The following is a 9870-nucleotide window of genomic DNA, read 5'->3' as shown; positions in this document are numbered from 1 at the left end:
CCTCTGAAATCATAATCCAAAATAAACCTTTCCTCCTCTAAGCTGTTCTTATTGGTTATATTGGTCATAGTGTTGAAAAGCTGACTGAAACAATCTTATTCTACCCCACCGAGGTAACCCTTAGTCATCCCTCCTGCCAACTTCCTTAAAAACTCTCTCCCAAAGGAGAACTCTATGAAGAAAGCTTCCTGTGTAGCATGTCTCTTGTTTTCATTGATAAAAGGCATGTGGCATATATTATCACGCATGTGTCCTCCTCTTCTGAGGATATGTCTTCTTCTTTTCTTTCTATTCCTCATATGACTGCCAATGAGACTCAAGTGGAGGCCTTAAAACAATAATTGAGTAAGGGAGAATAGAAAGGAAGGAAGGAAGGAAGGAAGGAAGGAAGGGAGAAGACAAGAGAAATGATGATCAGGTCAAAATGAGAGGAATGTGAGGAGGATGTGAGGAAGGAATTGGTGAGGGAATGGACTTCACCCCCTGGGCAACCCCCAGAGTGAGAGGGACTCCATAATTCTGGGTTTGGCAGCTCTCCAATGGCTCACAAATTTTTAAAATCATGAGGAATACATTAGCTGGCCTAGATGAAAATATATACCTGTTGGTTTTTTTTCCTCCAACTTTATGTTAGATAAAAGGATACTTTCATTTGACAGTCTCTGGGAAACAATTGGAATCTACTGACACAAGTAAGCAACCCCATGAGAGCAGCAGCACTATAGGAAATTGGAGAGGCATCCCTGAAGGCCTCGAATGAAAGATCCAGGGACTGGGCTCCATTGGGGACTCCTAAAAAAAAACAAAACATGAAAATCCATGAATTATCATTGGATCCATGGATAAAACTCACAATACCAGCACTCCACTCATTTTCCCAACTCAAAATAACTCTCACACTCAGGGCTGCCACTAGGCCCTGGCAGGAAAGGAACATACATAATCCCGCCATGTTGCATCTATCTATTTTGACAAAAGGAGTGAGGTTGGATTTCAGTGGGAACTACCTGCTGGCTTCTGTATTCAGCACCCCTGCTCAGATGCTTTCATACAGCATTACTGACCAGGTCCATACCAGGCAAAGCTCAAACTGCCACCCATTAATCAGCAACTCAGTACTACAAAGGAGCAGACTCGGTCACACTCAGGGAGATCACATTAGCACTGTGTGATTCCGGTTACTCAGGAGGAGCAGCCATCATTCTGGAAGAACCAGTACTTAGCTTTCTTCCATTAAATTGCCTTTAAAAATGAACCACTTTCAGCAAAATTGAGCTTTGTTAAAAGTCAGGAGAATGGTTGACCTTGGCTGGAGTTAAAAAGAACAAGGAGGCTTCTGGGCACTAGTGAGGTACTGTTTTTTAAAATTTGAGTCCTGGTTACACAGGTGTGTTTGGTCTATGAAAATTTACTGGGCAGTGTGATTATGATCTTTGTGCGTGTGTGTATGTGTGTGTGTGTATTATGTTCCATTAAAAAGTACAGTTTTCTTTTAAAAGCACCTTTTTAAAGGAGAGGGATTGTGCTTTTATTCAGTGCTCTATCCCTTGATGTGAGCACAAGGTCTGCCTCCTAATCATTGTCTTAGAGAAGGTGCTAGCAAATTCAGCAACTGGTGAGGGCTGACTTCCTGGATCACACACAGCTGACTCCTTGCTGTGTTATCTCATGGAAAGGAGTGAGAGCTCCAATTAGTGTCTAAAGACACTAATCCCATTCATGAAACCCTCACCTTCATGATCTAACCCTTCTCAAAGACTCCACCTCCTAACAACATGAACCTGGGGACTTGGGTTTCACTGTATGAATTTTGGGGAGACGCAATCGTTCAGCGCATTATGATTCTTAATAAATATTTGTCGAATGAAGGGAAAGAGAAAGAAAACTGCTTTTCTTTGGTGTCCTGGCTCCAACCATCTGTTGTTGTCCTTCAGAAATGTTGGCTTTGAATAAGGAGCCACTGGACACACAGTTCACAGATGTCAGCTGGTGACAATGTCTCAGTGTATTTCCCTGGCAAGGAAACTCAGTGAACAGGTGCCTGGCCTTTTGTGTTTTAAATTCTCTTAAGCATAGGATAAATTTTCAAGCCTAGAGAAACCACTGCTAATGACAAATATGAATCATCTGGACCAACGCTTCATGATGGAGAAAAGCAGAAGTAGTGGAAAGGCCCAGCTGCTCTTGGAAGGGCCAAAAGAACTGCCCAGGTGGGGCTTTCCTACCACTGAGGAGAGAGCAGCTAGACACCCTGACATTTCCAGGGGCCCCTGCTCTCAGGTGTTTTGTTTTCGCTGCTGGACATATTTGTCCTGATTTAAAAAAATATATGCTTAAATATTTTCCTCAAGTAATCACAAACTTAGACAAAATTGGCAATGCTGACACAAAATTTTTTTTCTGAACCAAGTGAGAATAAGTTGTTAACACGATGCCCCCTCATCCTGAATACTCTAGTGCCCGTTGTACCACAAGAAGGTCATTCTGCCACACAGTCACAGTACCACCATCAGATTTAGGAAATTAGCAGGGACACATAACTACCATCAAAACCTTAGGCCTCCTTATGGTTTATGAGCTGTCCTAATGATGTTCTTTATTTCAAAAAGAAGGTCCAGTTGAGAATCATGCATTGCAATGAGTTATCACACTCCTGGGGCTTCTTTCAGTCTACACCAGCTCTTGAGTCTTTCCTAGACTTTCATAATTTAAAAGATTATGAACCATTTTTTTAAGTTAAGTAACCTTCAGTTTGAGTTTCTCTGCTGTTTTCTTAAGATTAGAGTTTGGACATTCTTATTTGGTAGGGAATCACAGAAGCGAGGCATGTTTCTCTTCACATTCTCTCAGAGGACACAGGATTTTAAGTTGTGCCACGACTAGTCATGCTTACTGGCATCACTCAATAAAAGTGAAATATGTCTGGTTTCTCCAATGTATCACTTCTTTTTTTTAGGTCACAGTTTTTTTATTCTTAATGACATAAGGAGAAAAACCTCACATTCATACTAAAAAGTCCAACTAGACTCAACAGGAATTAAGTCCTTATTTGTAACAGAATGTCCAAGCCTCCTGTTCTGTCCAGGGCATGTACACACGCATGCCCAGGCTGTGCCAGGCCCTTCCTGCTTCAAGGCATTCCTGGACTGTGTGGCCTGTCTATGGAGCGGAGGTGAACTAGCTCAGACTAAAACTGAGAGGATCCACCTTACATTTGGGCATAGGCAGAAGCTTCATCTCCAGACCTGTGCCCCACCCCCACCCCTCCAATCTTAACAGGTATTTGAGACTTGAGGTCCAGGATCCTTCCTCAGCCTGGCACACAGCCAATCTCACACAGGTTCCTACCTCTCCTTGGGGTGGGAGCATCCCCTGCCACAAGACATTCAACCTCAGTCACAAAGGGCAGGGGACTGATTACAGTTACATCACATTATTTATAAAATAAGAATTACATTTATATAATACATCCAGAAGGCGCTCCAATCCCTCAGGAAAGCTGCCTGGGACAGCATTTGAACCCCTTCTTCACACAGGCATAACCTAACTATACAGCTAATTCCTAGTCTACAGCATTTATACTTAACCACCTCAATAAACCAAGCTTGAAGGAATTTAATAGGTAATTTAACTTAAATACAAAAGTAAATTTGTATTTTGTTAAAAAAATGTTTAAATATTTTATTTTAATTTAGATGCACACATTCATATTTCTCCCCAAGAGGATGGGCATGGCAGCAAAGTTCTGGGGCCTGGGGAGTATGGTTTTGGAACCAGGAGAGAAAAGGGGAAGGAAGGGTTGGAGAGGGCCCTATTTGGGAAAGAAGTAAGGTACAACTTCAAGGAATGGTGCATTGGGGTAGGTCAGACATACTAGGGGTTGCCTTGCCTAGTGAGGTCAGGGAGGTGGGAGAGATGATGGAGGAAAGAGTCTTTGCTTCTCCAAGGTCCCTTCCCTTGGGCTCTCAACCCTTAGTCTAAAACCACTGGAAAACTCAGGAGCCAGCACTGTGGCCCTCAAGTGGTGCCACTTTGAATTAGCCAGGCCAGGAGACTTGAGACAGTTAAGTCCAGCACTACCAACATGCCACCACACATACAATTCAATTCTTCCTCCAAACTTGATTCAAAGAGCAACTGATGTGGGCTTCAGACAGTAACACAGCACAAGGCATGGAGCCTACAATCCCGGACAGGCAGACAACGGCCCGTGAGGCCAGCAGGTGGCAGAAAGCAGCTGAAGGCAGTGGTGGGCATCCTGCCTGTTCCAGGAGCTTCTCTGCTGGAGCAAGGGTCTTGCCCCTGGCTCTGCTAGACTAACAGTCTTGAGCCATCAAGCTTTTAGGGGGCAAACTGGCAGAGCACTAGAGATGAAAATTGAGTCAGGCTTGGCAGGGCAAAGGAGGGCAGTGGAGCAACACCCACTGGGGTCTCCAAGGCAAAGCTAGATCCAAAGTCATTTAAAAAGGAATAAATCCTGCAGGGGACCAGTGAGGGACAAAGCAGCAAGAAATGGGGAAATAAGAGTCCTAGAAAGGGACCTGAGGAAGAGAACCACTTATAGCCTAGCCAAGCGAGTAAAGATTAGGGATAATCTATTTTCCCCAATCCCACGAAATGTAACCAGAGATTCAAGTGGGTGCATCCCACACTCTCTGGCAAGGCCGGCTCTCTGGGAGAAGGTGGGAAAGGAGGACACCTGACTAAATGAGTCAGGAAATGAGCCAACAGTATGTACAGATGTTTCTTTAGGTCTCCGGCCTCATCAGTGCAACTGTTTAAGTACAGTTATCTGGGCTTCAGCCCTGCCACCATCTGCCCCCTTTCCACTTCCTCCAAAAGAGAGAGGGCCTCAGGAATGCTACCACCATCCTGGTCACTAAAATCAGAGATCTAGGGTAGTTTTGTTTTATGAAACTCGAAGGATCAGAGGCTATTTCTAGAAGGTGCTGAGGTCCAGATTCGGGCAAGGGTAGGGAAATGGGGACAGGGACAGAGGCTACTTCTTTCGGGTGTGCTGTCAAGCCCCTGGGGTCTTGGATCCCACACCAGTGGAAAATGAAGGGGCTGCTGATCTGAAATACCTGACTCCGGTGAATCCTTGAGTGGGTGTTGAGGATGCCCCAAAGGAGAGGCTGCTGCCTGCCTATTGTGCCCACTCTAGCATCCTGGGTGCTCTGCCCAAAGGTGGGTATGGAGGTGCTTCCAAATACAGATTTACTCTCAGGTGTGTCAGCCATGTTGAAGTTAAAGGGTGTATTCTGGCTGGGTTTCCCCAGGGCATTCTGACTCAGGGTCCCCCCAAAGGGGTAGCGGTGCCTGTGGTCCCACTCTGTCCAGCTCCAAAACTGAATGTCCCAGAAGTAGAGCTGGGGCCTGGGGCAGCCACACTGAGCCTGAAGTCCCCACTGGCAGCTGGGATCGCAGATCCCCTAAATGTGAAAGGGGACAGAGTTGAGCTGCCAAACACTGAGCTATCAGTCCCACTGCTGGTGGTCTGGGTGGTAGCTCTGAAGCCAGAGGTGGTGGCTGCACTAAAAGAGAAAATGGCCATGGAACCACCAAAGCCTGGCTGTGTGCTGGCAGGAGTGCTGAAGGCTGAGGCTGTGGTTTTCAAGGCAAAAGCTGACTGCGCTGAGCTGCCAAAGGCTGACTGGGATGGCGCTGGCGCCGGTGCTGGGGCTGCAGATGGGACAGGGGCCACAGAGTTCCCAAAAGTGAAAGAGCTGCCAAATTGTGGGGCAAGGGCTGGCTTGGTGGACCCCTGCTGCTGCCCATCAGCAACTCCAAATGTGGGCTGGAGGGTGGCTGCTGGATATGCTGGGAGGGGGGCTTTGGCTCCAGCCAAAGGGAAAGTTGAAGGCGGGGTGGTCTTGTTACTGAAGTCAGTGTGGGCTGGCTGGTAGTGGCAGGAGCTGAGGTTGTGAGGGAGCTGCCAAAGCCACTGAAGCCAGCAATGCTGCTGGTGGTGGTGGTTGTCTGAATAGTACCAGGCAGGGATTGGCCAAAGGTAGTGACTGCTGTGGTTGTCGGCATGGCATGGGTCTTGCCAAACTGGAATACAGAGCCCATGGCTGGGGCAAAGCTGCGGCAGAGGCTGGGGGCACCCCAAAGGGGAAGGGCCAAGAGGTGGGGGTCATGCTACTGGTCATCCTGCTCTTGTGCTGGTGACACTGCTGATCCCAAAGCAAAAAGCAGGTTTGGAAGCAGAGTCTGTGGATGCACTGGCGGTTGGTGGTGGAAGCCATGGCCGAGGTGGCAGTGGCCAGGCCAGCAAAGAGAGGGGCAGGTGGCACTGAAGTAGCAGTTGCAGCAGTTGTTGACTTGAAGAAAAAGGGAGCTGGCAAGGTCACCAAAGATGGGTTTAAAAGTTGGGGTGGCACCATGCACAAAATTCAAAGTGGATCAAGATCCTAGGAATTAAACCGGAGACCCCGAGTCTAATAGAAGAAAAAGTTGGCCCAAATCTCCATCATACCGAATTAGGCCCTGACTTCCTTAATAAGACTCCTGTAGTGCAAACATTAAAATCAAGAATTAACAAATGGGATGGATTCAAACTTCTTCTCAGCAAAAGAAACCATCAGTGAGGTGAATAGAGAGCCTACATTTGGGGAACAAATTTTTACCACTTGCACATCAGACAGAGCACTAATCTCTAGGGTATAAAAAGAACTCAAAAAATTAAACACCAGAAAAACAAATAACCCGATCAATAAATGGGCCAAGGATCTGAATAGACATTTCTCAGAAGGTGATATACAATCAATCAACAAATATATGAAAAAAAATTGTTCAACATCTCTAGCAATTAGAGAAATGCAAATCAAAACTATTCCAAGATTTCATCTCACTCCTGTTGGCAAGGATGAGGGGAAAAAGGCACATTCATACATTGCTGGTGGGACTGCAAAATGGGACAGCCAATATGGAAAGCAGTATGGAGATTCCTTGAAAACTGGGAATGGAACCACCTTTTGACCCAGCTATCCCACTCCTCAGTGTATACCCAAAGGACTTAAAAACGGCATACTACAAGGATATAGCGACATCAATGTTTATTGCACCACAATTCACAATAGTTAAACTGTGGAACCAACCTAGATGCCCTCAGTACATGAATGGATAAAGAAAATGTGGTATATATACACAATGGAATATTACTCAGCAATAAAAGAGAATAAAATCATGGCATTTGCAGGTAAATGGATGGAGTTGGAGAATATAATGCTAAGTGAAGTTAGCCAATACCAAAAACCAAATGCCGAATGTTTTCTTTGATATAAGGAAGTTGATTCATAGTGTGGTTGAGAGGGAGAGCATGGGAGGAATAGATGAACTCTAGATAGGGCAAAGGGGTGGGAGGGGGCATGGGGGTAGGAAAGACGGTGGAATGAGATGGACATCATTACCCTAAGTACATGTATGAAGACACGAATGGTATGAATTTATACTTTGAATACAACCAGGGATATGAAAAATCAGGCTCTATATGTGTAATATGAATTGTAATGCATTCTGCTGTCATATATAACAAATTAGAATAAAAATAAAATAAAATAAAAAAAAGTTGGGGTGGCAGTGCTGGTCATCATGGGGATGGTGGAGCCGTAAGAGGCCGTGGCTGTGATGGAGGGGCTGCACTGTAAGGGTCCTTCTATCTTGCTTTTAGGCGGCATCATAAAAATGGGCTTCAACATGGGAGAAGCAGAAGACATATCGGGGGCAGCTGGGGAGGAAGGGTCAGAGGGCATGCCTTTTGACTGCCAAATAGCAGACCTTGCTTGGGGGTAGGGGAGGAGGCAGGTGGGCTTGGGGCTTTGCCAGATGTGTCGGACTGAATGTCTAGAGGTGACGTGGTGGCAGCCATTGGTGCTGTGGAGGAAGCAGGGACCATCCCCAAGAAAGTGGCTGCGGATTTTGAGGCTGAAGAGGTGCCTAGCAGGGGCCCTGGTGGTGAAGAGCCAAGAGAGACCAGAAGGCTGGGTGTCCTCAGAAGTGAAGGGGCCATAGTAGTTGCCACTCCAGCAGATTCATGGAGGGACAGAACCAGGAGACTCTGTGTCATTGCTACTTGTAATAATAAACATTTTGGGGGGAAATACTTTGAAACTATGTGAATATCCCACTATTGTCAAACTTCCGCTTTATTCATTTATTAATTAAATCTTCATGGACCCATGGCTTTCTTCCCGCTTATTTGGTGGGCTATCATGCATTGTTATAATTTTTTCTTGAGATGGCTTTAATCATTGTGATGGGTCTTCTTGTTTGTCAACTCAATTGGATTGAGAAATACCTAGAGACTCAGTAAACACACTTCAGAGTGTGTCTGTGAGGGTTTCCATAGACGACTGGCCTGGAGGTCATGAACTGAATTGCCCCCAGTGGAGTGTGGATGGTACCATCCAATAGGCTGGAGGTCCGGGTGGAACCAAAAGAAAAAAGGGGATTCCCACACCCACAAGCTCAAGTCTTCTTGAGCTGGTGCTTCTCTCCTCCTCCTCCTCCTCCTCCTCCTCCTCCTCCTCCTCCTCCTCCTCCTTCTTTTTCTTCTTCACTGCTGCCATTGTTGGGGACAGCAGACTCCAAATTCTTTAGTCTGAACTTGAACTCCATCAGCGACTTCGCAAGTGGCTTTTAGGCCTTTTAGCCTTGGACTAGGGCAGCATCTTGTTCTGAGGTTTCTTGGACTGAGCAGCTATTGATTTCCCAGGGTCTCCAGCCTCTGATTGTGTAAACCAGTCTGATAAATCTCTTTCTCTGTCTTTGTCCACACACACACACACACATGCCCTTTTGTCCAGTTTCCCTCTAGAGAATCCTGATTAATACAACTGTCCCCTAGTTTGACTAGTGGATCTCTTTTGGGTTGAATTCTGTGTCCTTTTGACACATCCTCATCACTCCTGAAGTACTTCTTTATTTTTTTTTTGACAGAAGGTATGCCAGGCTTCTCTTATTTTTTCCTGTTGGAATTAGCCATTTCTCCAAGACATTATATGCATGCATATGCATATGCATGCACGCACACCTGTCTTTACTTCTGTATCTTGTTTTGTCTATGGAAAAAACCTCAAGTTCACATCCATAGCTCTGCTTCTGGGCTGATACCAACATCACAGGGTTCATATATGTAACTTCTTTCTCTGACAGTTGGAGACTCAATTATCTTTAACATATTGCCTATTTGATCCATTTGCCTATATGTAATGGATCTTGCTTCTCCACTGCCATAGTCTCCCTGGTATGGACATCTTGCTTTGTCTCTGACCACTTTTCACATGGGCCTCCACATGTGGATGTCCTCCTCACCCAGTTTTGGCTCTGACACTATGAGTTGGGCTGTCCCCATGTGTGAACATGCCTTACTCTGCTCAGACAACCCACTCTGGGCTCTGACACTTCCTTAAAGCTGTCCCCATGTATGGATTCCTTCTCATCACACCTGAGCTTGGACACCCAGTAGTTCCCTTCCCCTCCCACTGCTGGTGTGAAAGTCCACCTGCATCTGCTGTACCTAATGACTTTAGGGCTGAATTCTTCAGAAGAGAAGAGAAGAGACCAGAATGAAAAAAAAATAGAGGTAAGGAGAACTTCCTCCTTAATTTTGATCCAGATAAATATGTTCAGCCCAATTATTTTAAGAGCTTATAATTTTCTGTTTACATGGTTCATTCATACCTTTTGATTGACAATGAGAAAGAGATGTGTTTTCAAACCAATCAGGAGATATATCTGATTCTTCTTTGCCATAGTTTTCAGAAAAGTGTTTACCATGTAAGTCTTATTTCTGTTTCAAGCAACCCTGGCTAATCCATCTTGGCTGAGAACAGTGGGAGACTCAGGTAACAATTCCAGGGATGGTAG

The 9870-nt window shown here is 45.5% G+C and overlaps 1 pseudogene; it reads right to left on the bottom strand.

Moving 5' to 3' along the window:
• Positions 1 to 5020: 5020 nt before the first annotated feature.
• On the bottom strand, positions 5021 to 8090 carry LOC114086126 (putative nuclear envelope pore membrane protein POM 121B; annotated as a pseudogene).
• Between the last annotated feature and the right edge of the window lie 1780 nt (positions 8091 to 9870).

This window comes from Marmota flaviventris, chromosome 3 (genome assembly GCF_047511675.1).
Source record: "Marmota flaviventris isolate mMarFla1 chromosome 3, mMarFla1.hap1, whole genome shotgun sequence".
Taxonomy (NCBI): Eukaryota; Metazoa; Chordata; class Mammalia; order Rodentia; family Sciuridae; genus Marmota; species Marmota flaviventris.
This window is presented reverse-complemented; position numbering and strand designations above follow the sequence as displayed.